This window comes from Symphalangus syndactylus, chromosome 5, assembly GCF_028878055.3.
Source record: "Symphalangus syndactylus isolate Jambi chromosome 5, NHGRI_mSymSyn1-v2.1_pri, whole genome shotgun sequence".
In the NCBI taxonomy this organism is placed as follows: domain Eukaryota; kingdom Metazoa; phylum Chordata; class Mammalia; order Primates; family Hylobatidae; genus Symphalangus; species Symphalangus syndactylus.
The window spans coordinates 69604512-69613982 of record NC_072427.2 but is presented as its reverse complement, the minus strand read 5'-3'; the positions used below and the strand labels follow the sequence as shown (position 1 = coordinate 69613982).

The following is a 9471-nucleotide window of genomic DNA, read 5'->3' as shown; positions in this document are numbered from 1 at the left end:
ACCTGTTCTGAAGCTTTCATTATTGATTTAGCTGTGAATGGTATTCAGTCAGCTTGTAATAAATGAGTAATATCACCCAGTAACATGGCAGTTTTGATATGGTCAAAAACTAGACATACATGTGGTCTTTCCAAATCAAAGAGTACTTCTAATGTTATAAGATTGGTTATTTGATTTTTGGACTTCTCTTCAAGAATGAGAAAGCTCCATGTTTTTATATATGAAATAAGACTTGTTTATGTGAATGTAGAAAATTTAGCATGTCAATTACAAAGAATCTGACTTCCCTGCAAGCTAAGGACAATGTGTAATATGGTTTGGCTCTGTGTCCCCACCCAAATGTCATGTCATATTGTAATACTCAGTGTTGGAGGAGGGGCCTGGTGGGATGTGATTGGATCTTGGGGGCAGATTCCCCTTTGCTGTTCTCGTGATAGTGAGTTTTCATGAGATCTGGTTGTTTAAAAGTGTCTAGCACTTCCCTCTTTGCTCTCTCTCTCTCCTGCTGCACCATGTGAAGATGTGCCTGCTTCCCCTTCACCTTCCACCATGATTGTAAGTTTCCTGAGGCCTCCCTAGCCATGCTTCCTGTATAGCCTGTGGAACTGTGAGTCAACTAAACCTCTTTTCTTCATAAATTACCCAGTTGCAGGTAGTTCGTTATAGCAATGCTAGAACAGACTGATACAACATGTTTTACCATTATTTTCATACAATGCTTTGGGGATATATGAAGATGAAGGGAAATGTCATGGTGGAAGTAATAGCACAATATTTTGAAAAGCTTGGGTTAGTAAGACTCATTACAAATATTCTGGATCCATTTTTGACTAAATGAAGAGGAACATTTTACCAACTGATGGCCATTTGATGACCTGCATGGAAAGAATTAGTAGGCTCAGGAGAGCATACAATTGAGAGAAGTGATCACATCACAAAATGTGACATAATTCTTTGGCACTAGCTGGCATCCTAGGCATGGAGAGTGAATTATATTCTCAACTCTGAATTTCCCCCTCTAGATTACCCTTGTGGCTCACCAGAGGGCAGTGTGCAGTAATCAACTCTTTTGCTTCCTGCATTGGATGTCTCCTATGGAAAAACCAATGTCAAATAATCAGAACCAGACAACAGGCAAGACAATAGGTTATGAAAGTTGTTTATTAGATTTGTTGTATCTGTGCCCTGTACATGGAATTCTTAATATTGAAAAATTAACCAATTACCACATGAGAGATCATGTAATAAGGTTTTAGTAAATTCTGTATACTAGTTTCAATTTTATGACAACGATTTTGGCATTGCTGAGGTCAAGTCTCTCTTTTAGACTTAAAAATGTATAATATCCACTGGTCGATAAATTGCCTTGCTTCACATATCTCACACCTGAATTCTCAAGTTTCCAATATTGCATACAGATTTATTCAGTGAATATTAATCGAACAATTAGAATGTGGGATATAACAAGATAAAGTACCTATAAATCCTGCTTACAAGAAGATTGAAATCTATCAAGGGATTAAAGTGTAAATGAAAATTAATAAACTATCAAAATTACATGAAGTGGGAGTTACATATAAAATACTAAGAGAATTCAGTGAATGAAAAGATGAAGGCATTTGGAGAGAGTTCAGAATTTGAGCTGAGTCTCACAGGTGAGGCAGAAATCATTCGGACATATTGAGAGTAATGAAAGCACATGCCAAATATAGAAAACATCATGGATGCACAAAATTAAAGGACCTAGACGGTTAGGGTATATGAAAGGTAGTAGTGGGAAATAATGCTAGAGAGTCATAGAGTGAATATGTCTTTGAGTGTACTGAATACCAGGCATACTCCAAAAACTGAACTGACAACAGGAAGTTGTTATAGGAGTAAAAGATCAGCTTCAGCATTTTATACTAAAAAAATTGATATAGCAGTTTTTTTGTGGGATGGACTGATAAATAAGCTCCCAAAGGTAGGGAGATCTGTTAAAAAGGTATCTTGTTAATCCTGTAGGCTTTGAGATTGAATAAAGAAGGCAAGCAAGGGATTCTGTAAAAGTAGAATTGGTATGAGTAAAAACTAAGTAGATGTGGGTGGGGTAAAGAGAGAAAGAAGTCAAAACATAGTCTGAGGTTTTGAGCTGATGTAGGAGGACGATGACTTCATTCATTGAAATACAGGACCCAGGCGAAGGAGATTTGGGAAAGAAATTGGTATGTATACCACAAATCTTAAGTAAAAAAATCCTGGTCAAAATCTTTACGAAGCTAAATAGTTTCTTATCTTTTCATCTTTTGTAAATTAATTCAGATGTATTTGGAGGGCTCATTATTCTTGATACCTTCTAAAGTCTACAGAAGCAACGTTTTGTTTACTAGAATGTTTTGCAATTGTTAAAAGTGAAAATCAGAGGGCTATATTGTTCACTTAAGGTTAACAGACTTGAATTACATCATCACAATAAATGGGAGGAGCTGCAAGGTGTCCTCCCACCACTGAGGAAAATAAGGCTTGTTAAAGTTAGTTGTTATTAAAAATTTAAATGTACCCTAATTTTAGCAAATGGAAAATTTCTGCTTAACACAGAGACAATTGCAACCTTTCTCTTATGTAATCATGTTCTATAAGTTTTTCTTTCTAATAAAAAAAGATAGAACATTTGAAGGAATCGATAATCCTATTGAAGAAAAAAAAGAATAAAATGTAACTTCCTAATAAAAACATCTTTTATGTATTAACTGAAAATGGCTGTGATGGAGCCCCATTTGCTCAAATATATTGTAATATTTTTCCCTAACTTGGTTAACAGTTAGAAAACCCAGAGACCAATCTGTCAAATAAACTTTTCCAAGCTGAAGCATCTGCTTTTGTGGCAATTTTTTCAATCAATTGTATAGAAAGTTTTGGAGTTGTCTTGAGTTCATCTGTTAATTTGTCTACTCAAATTAAGTATATGACATTATAAGTAGCATAGACTTATTTCTTGGTCACCAAAAAACAAAATCTAGTAGCATATTTTTGCCACGTGAGTTTTATAGTCATATCTCTCTTGACCCCTGCAACACCTACTAAACGGATATCTCTTGTCCATAGTTGTAGACCCTATAGCTTGTATTTTTTTCTGTGTAAACGACAGAGGAGTCCTCTACATATTAATCATGTTCTCTCCACCTTGCCCTCATGCCTATATAATTATTTAGAATAAAAATAGCCTCTAGTATTGATGGGCTATTGTACTTTATATTTTAATGTATGTCTGGTCAAATTGGAATTGAAAGGCTTTATGCAATTTATCAGAGTCACTTTGCTTGGTCACCTACTTGTGCTAATGCATTCATGATTTCAGCACCCTCAGGACATCAGGCGAACTTTTAGAAGATGAGACCACCACATTGTACTGTGATTGCCTCCTCTCTTGTTCACATACCCCTAACAGAATTTAAGCCATCTGAGGGGAAGGACAGTGTCTGCTTTAGGAGTTTGTCTGAATACCTCAACTCTTTAGAAAACAAGGAGGGAGTGAAAAGTTTATCTTGGGCCAAGGCTTCTGACAGTAGGAAAATTCATAACATTGGCTGGTATCCTAAAGGGAAGAAAAGGGAATACTAGGGAAATTAGATTATAATTATTATCTAAAAATTGAAAAGCATAAGAGAATTAAAAATCTCTACTTTTTATTTCCTTAAATATCTACCTAATATATCTTCATGTATTTATGTATGAAAGCATATGTTTATTTATTCATTTAATTGTGATAAAATATACCTAACAAAATTTACTTTCTTAACCATTTTTAAGTGTACACTTCAGCGGCATTATGTACATTCACATTGTTGTGCAACCATCATCACCATGTCTCCAGAACTCCCTTAACCTTGCAAAACTGAAACTCTGTACTCATTCAATAACTCTCTTTTCCCCCGCATCACACCAGGCCCTAGCAGCCGCCATTCCACTGTCTGTCTTTATCAATATGACTACTCTAGATTCTTCATGTAAGTGAATTTATATAGTATTTTGTCTCTTTCTGACTGGCTTATTTCGCCTAGCATAATGTCCTCAAGGTTCATCCACATTTTAGTAAGTGTCAGATTTTCTTCCTTTTTTAAGACTGAATAACATTCTGTTGTATGCATACACCACATTTTGTTTATCCATTCCTCCATCCATCAGTGACACTTGGGTTGTTTCCACTTTTGGCTCTTGTGAATAATGCTGCTATGTACATGGGTGTGCAAGTATCTCTTCAAGACCCTGCTTTCAATTCTTTGGCGTATATACCCAGAAGTAGAATTGCTAGATCATGTGGTTATTCTTTTTTGTTTTTTTCTTTCTTTTCTTTTTTTGAGTTGGAGTCTCGCTCTGTCGCCCAGGCTGGAGTGCAGTGGTGCGGTCTCGGCTCACTGCAAGCTCCACCTCCCAGGTTCACACCATTCTCCTGCCTCAGCCTCCCAAGTATCTGGGACTACGGGCACCCGCCACCACACCCAGCTAATTTTTTGTAGTTTTTAGTAGAGACAGGTTTCACCGTGTTAGCCAGGATGGTCTCGATCTCCTGACCTCGTGATCTGTCCGCCTCAGCCTCCCAAAGTGCTGGGATTACAGGCATGAGCCACCACGCCCGGCCAGTTATTCTTTTTTAAATTTTTTGATGAATCACTATACTATTTTCCATAGTGACGGTACCATTTTACCTTTCCACCAACAGCGCTCATTTTATCAGCATCCTCACCAACACTTATTCTCTGTTTTTTTGGTAGTAGCCATCCTAATGAGTGTGAAGTAGTATCTCCATGTAGTTTTGATTTGTGTTAACCTAATGATTAGTGACATTGAACAACTTTTTATGTTCTTATTGGTCATTTGTATATCTTCTTTGGAGAAATATCTATCTATTCAGGACCCTGGCTCATTTTTAAATTGAGTTGGTTTTCGTTGTTGAGTTGTAGTTCTTTACATACACTAGATACTAACCCCTTCTCAGACATATGGGTCGCAAATATTTTTCTCCCATTCCATGGGTTGTCTTTTCACTCTCTTGAATGTGTCCTTTGATACACAAAGTTTTAAATTTTGATGTAGTCCAAATTTATCGTTTTTTTCTTTTTTTCCATGTGTTTTGGTATCATATCCAAGAAAGCATTGCCACCTCCAATATCATGAAGCGTCTCTGTTTCTGCTAAGAGTTTTATAGGTTTAGCTTTTTTACATTAGTTACTTTAGTTAATTTTATATAAGATATAAGGTGTCTTAGTCCACTTAGTGTTGCTATAACAGAATAGCTTACAATGTAAGGCAAGGTAATTTACACAGAAAAGAGGATTATTTAACTCATAATTCTGGTATGCTAGCAAGTTCAAGATTGGGCAGCTGCATCTGGTGAAGGCCTCAGGCTGAAAAGAAGTGGGGCAAAGAGAGCACATAGCAAGAGAGTTAGCAAGAGAGAGAAACCAAGGAAGCCAGACCGTGTTTAACAACCTGCTCTCTCAGGAACCAATTCATTCCCATGAGCAGGAGGACTCACTCACTCCCTCAGGAAGGCATTAATCCATTCATGAGGGATTAGTCCCCATGACCCAAACTTCTCCCACTAGGCCTCACTTCCCAACACTGCTACGTTGGGGATTAAATTTCAATATGAGTTCTGGTGGGGACAAATCACATCCAAACCATAACATAGGGTAAGTTTCCAACTTCATTCTTTTGCATGTGGATATCCAGTTTTTGCAACAACTTTTGTTGAAAAGACTGTTCTTTCCCATTTAATGGTTTTGACACCCTTGTTGAAAATCGTTTGACCATATATCCAAGAGTTTATTTCTGGGCTTTCTATTCTGTTCCATTGGTCTATTTATCTGTCTTTCTGCCAATACCGCAGTTTTAATTCATTTAGCTTTGTAACAAGTTTTGAAATCAGGAAGTGTGAGATGTCCAACTTTCTTCATTTTTCAAGATTATTTTGGCTATTTGTGGTCCCTTAAGAGTCTATATAAATTTTTTTCGTTTAATTTATTTATGTTTTTGAGACAGGGTCTCGCTTTGTCACCCAGGCTGGAGTGTGCTGGCATAATCATGGCTCACTGCAATCTTGAACTCCTGGGCTGAAGAGATCTATGTGAATTTTAAGGTGAATCAGCATAAGACAAGAAATTGTTGGGATCTTGATAAAGACTATGTTCGATCTGCAGATGGTTTTGGATAGTATTGGCATTTTAGCACGATTAAGTCTTTCAATCACCAATATATCTTTAATGCTAAGAACAATGGCCATTTTTTTTCTAATTTAAAACACTAGAAAGACACCATAAACATTTTATGCTATTGTTGAGGGTTGGTGCTGTTTATTAAAAAATTGAAACAACCAGTGTAATTGACTAGTGTGGTGAAAATTAATCTGAAGGCCCTTGATACCTTCATAATACTGAATCTTCAACATCCAAGAATGTAATGTGTCTTTCCATTTATTCAAGACTTGTCTCTCTAAGAAGTTTTATTGATTACTTCATGCACTTTCTATGGATTTGTTAAGTTTGATCATGATATAAATAGGTATGCACACACATATGTATGTGCATATATATTACTATTGTAAATTTTTCCCACCATATTTCCTAACTGGACTTTGTTGTTGTTGGCATGAAGAAAAATTCATAAGTTTCTACTGATTTTAATTCATTTGGGTTTTATAGAGTAAAAGAAAATCACATCTGACAATAATGAATATTTTGTTCTCCTATCCTGTAATTACACCCTGTTGTTCATGGACTAAAGTTTACAGAAATACGTCAGCAAATAATAATGGTATTAGCAGGCATCATGTACTATTTCTGACTTTTGCTGGAATGCCTGTAATGTTTTATCATTAAACATGATAGAACCTAATGAATATATTATCATATTTTTAAATATCTATTTTTAGTTTATTATGGGTTTTATTTTTTGATTAAGGATTGGATGTTGAATTTTATCAAATACATTTTCTATATTATATCAATCAGTAATCATCCAGAAAAACAGAAGTTACTTCATGTAATTAAGATATAAAGTTTATTATAATAATTATGAGCTTATTCAACTGTTGGAAGACCTGAAAAAACAACGATCAGGGAGTTCAAAACTCAAGAGCTCAGCCTGAAACACCATGTCAGGAACTCTCATGGCAATCACTGTGAATCTCATATTTGCTCATGTTAGTTTCCAACTGCCTCCAGAGAAGTGGTTTCTCCTCTTGTGTCCTATAAATCTCTCTTTTTGAAATTATTTACTTATTTATTTATTTTTAAATCGTATTTTTATTTTCACATCTTTAGAGACAAGGTCTCAGTTCGTTGCCCAGCCTGGAGTACAGTGATGTGATACAGCTCACTGTAATCTAAAACTCCTGGGCTCAAGTGATCCTCGTGCCTCAACCTCCTGAGTTGCTTTGACTATAGACACACACCCCACCAGGCATGGATTTTTTTTTTTTTTTTTTGAGACAGGGTCTCCCTATGTTGCCCAGGGTAGTCTCGAACTCCTAGTCTCTAGTGATCCTTCTGCCTAGACCTCCCGAGTAGCTGTAGTGTAGCACTCACACTACAGGTGCACGCCACAGTGCCTGGCTATTTATGTATTTATAGAGACAAGGTCTTGCTATGTTGCTCAGGCTAGTCTCAAACTCCTAGACTCAAGGGATCCTTTCACCTTGGCCTCTCAAGTGTTGGGATTACAGATGTGAGCTACCATGCCCATCTACCCTATAAATCTCTTGAATGCTTCTTTTTTTAAAAAAAATTTATTTAATTAAGCATTATATTCAATGTAAAGGCTTTAACCATCATAATCACCATGATAGAATATGTGTGTATGTATAAAAAATACCCATTGAACACGCCTTAAGAGGTATAATTATGTTTTGAAATCTATGCAACATGAGATGTAATTTGAAATAAAGAACAACTAATCAGAAGCATGAAAAACCCTGTTTTAATATGAATCTATCACTGATTCTGGAATAACTGTCACGTGTATGTCCTTAGTCACACTGGGCTTCTCCAGTTTTGATTGGAGTATGTGTGTTCCACAACATCAATTCTAATGTCCATCTGAACAGTTTCTTGCTTCAGTTTTGTTAAGCTCTGTTTAATCTTAACCAAAGAATCACCATCTCTTAACCAAAGAATCACCATCAGTCATGCTGCTGCACTTTTCTTCCATTTCTAGTTTTACATGTTCTGTCTTCTGTAGCCTCAGACAGAAGTCTGGTCCTTTCAATTACTCCACCATTTCCCTGCTGGCTCCTTACATCACTCAGCTAGGTTTGAGCTGCAGGATATTCTTGAACCCTGTTCTCAAGCTGATGGTTGATGTACTTTTCACAGCAGCTGATCTTTTCCAAAGTCTTACTAATTTCTTTTAAAAATTTATTTATGTATTTATTTTACAGGCAAGGTCTTGCTCTGTTGCCCAGGCAGTAGTGCAGTGGTGCAATGATACCTCACTGCAGCCTCAAACTCCTGGGCTCAAACAGTCCACCCACCTTAGCCTCCCAAGTAGCTAGGACTGCAGGCATGAGTCACTCCAGTTAACTATTAACTTCATTATGGAGTGTGTCAAAAACTCTCTTGCTCTCTTTTAGAGAAGATTCAATTCCACTTTTGTGCTGGTGCATTTGGTCAACGTGGATTCTCTGATCCATTGCACCTTTCTGCAGTCTTTGGCTGCAGAAAGAAGCACTTGCTTCTTATTGGCAAATTCTAACAAGGAGTGGTAGCCCTTGACTTCTGCTCTGCAATGTCAGGAGACCATAAAAAAAGAACAAAGGTCATGCCCAGCTAGATTGTTGTTTGCATATGATGGCAACAGAAGGACATTCTCTTATATGTATGGCTCAGAAAGTATACCGCCCAAATAGTCACTTTTTTCTTAAACTCATGTTCATTGAATATTTTAACATCTAGGAGTTATCAATGTAGGTATACCTTATGTAAAATGTGATTATTCCTAAAGAAAATTGGGCTATAGATACAATTGTTAGTTAGAGGGTTAAGGGAACTAAGGAAGAGGAATATGGGTGTACATATTATGGATAAAAACCCAAATATCCTTTATGAAAAATTTATCAAGAGGTGTCCCAGCCCAATGAGAGATGCATCAAAATAAACAATAAAAGAAAGGAGAAATGATTGTAAAAAAGGAATTGGGATGAGTACCAAAGGCAGTTCAACAGTGAGTTCAATTTAAATAATAGAATTGCTGATGCAAACTTAATGCAACTGTCAACAAATTTTGAAATGTATATTTTCAAATATTGAAGATAAACATTAATAGAATTTAAAACAATATAGCAACATAAGGATTTAAAATTTTACAATAGTTATATGAAATTGAATATGAGGGAATTTGGTTTTATATTTTGTATTATTTATTTATTTATTTATTTTATTTTATTTTATTTTTTCAGGCACAGTCTCACTCTCTTGCCCAATCTGGAGAGCAGTG

The 9471-nt window shown here is 36.1% G+C and overlaps 1 pseudogene; it reads right to left on the bottom strand.

The window, feature by feature from the left end:
* Positions 1 to 7956: 7956 nt before the first annotated feature.
* LOC129481660 (intraflagellar transport protein 57 homolog) lies at positions 7957 to 8668 on the bottom strand (annotated as a pseudogene).
* Between the last annotated feature and the right edge of the window lie 803 nt (positions 8669 to 9471).